This window comes from Echinops telfairi, unplaced genomic scaffold (assembly GCF_000313985.2).
Source record: "Echinops telfairi isolate 266 unplaced genomic scaffold, ASM31398v2 ScPeMD7_7457;HRSCAF=8495, whole genome shotgun sequence".
In the NCBI taxonomy this organism is placed as follows: Eukaryota; Metazoa; Chordata; class Mammalia; order Afrosoricida; family Tenrecidae; genus Echinops; species Echinops telfairi.
In genome coordinates, this window is record NW_022111357.1 from 17364299 (window position 1) to 17365497 (window position 1199).

Below are 1199 nucleotides of genomic sequence, written 5' to 3' on the forward strand. Positions count from 1 at the left end.
GCACCCTGACTGCCTCATCTCCTCCCGGAGCAATTCACTTGTATATAAGCTTTTTCACAGCAAGGGACAATGTTCTGCTATATCTTCAAAATAAATAATGAACACTTTTTTAAATCTTGAAGTAGCTGGTCAAAATTAGCATTATTATTTTCCCTTTTATAGATGAGAAAATATCACAGAGGTTCTCTTTATTAAAGTTTGCAAAACTCATATACTAAGTTAACTCTGTCATCACCAATTTCCCTAAAACTCACTCCCATAATCCCAAATTAATTCTCTATAAAATCTCTTCCCAAATGGCCTATTCATCTGGATCCCAAATGGAGAGTTATTGGAGAACTATGATTTCCCAATTGTAAAAAGTATTCCCTTCAGAAAAGTGGAGTACAGGACCTCAGCGTTCTTGTACGACTGCATTTTGTCAGAATATGATGAAGGTAGACACAGATTTTCACTTAAGAGACTGGAAAGCAAGGAAGATGTGAAGGGCGCCGACAGAAGTGGTTTCTTGTGTTCTCCGTGCTGCCCTATCCTAGCCTGGTGTGCAGCCTGGAAGAAACTGCAGAGGAGGAAGCTGCTTGCCAATGTTTACGTATGTGGGAGGGCACTCCAAATGGATGACTGAGTCTGCATTCAGCCTCAGAGTGTTGGTAAGCAAAACTAGTAAAACTCCCTCTGTTTTTCGCTCGTGTATTTGTGAAAGGACTTCTTTCTCTATGGAGAAGAACAGATGACATTTGAGGACTCCTATCTTATAATAATTAAAACAATGTCATTTCCTTTTTTTTCAATATCATTTCTTAGAAGCCATAGCTTCACGTCAATTCTTATAGAAAAACATGTAAATTGTACTTTTTACTCATAAAATAGTATTTAACATTTTAACTTGCATTTGAGACTATACACAGTGAAGTTCTGTAAATAATACATGTATTTATCTCCTAGGAATTGTTCTAGCGGAGGAAAATCTCCAAAACTAAACTCACTTCCACCGTCAATTCCAACACTCAACTGCCCTGTAGGAAAAGGTAGCCCTGCCCCTGAGGGTTTCCAGGACTCTAACGCTTTACTCGAGTAGAAATCCTTGTCTTCCTCCCATAGAGAGGCTGGGGGGTTCTAACTGTTAACCTTTTGAGTAGCAACCCAACTTGTAACCACTGCTCCACCAGGGCTTAGAGGAGAAAAGAAACCCCATATTT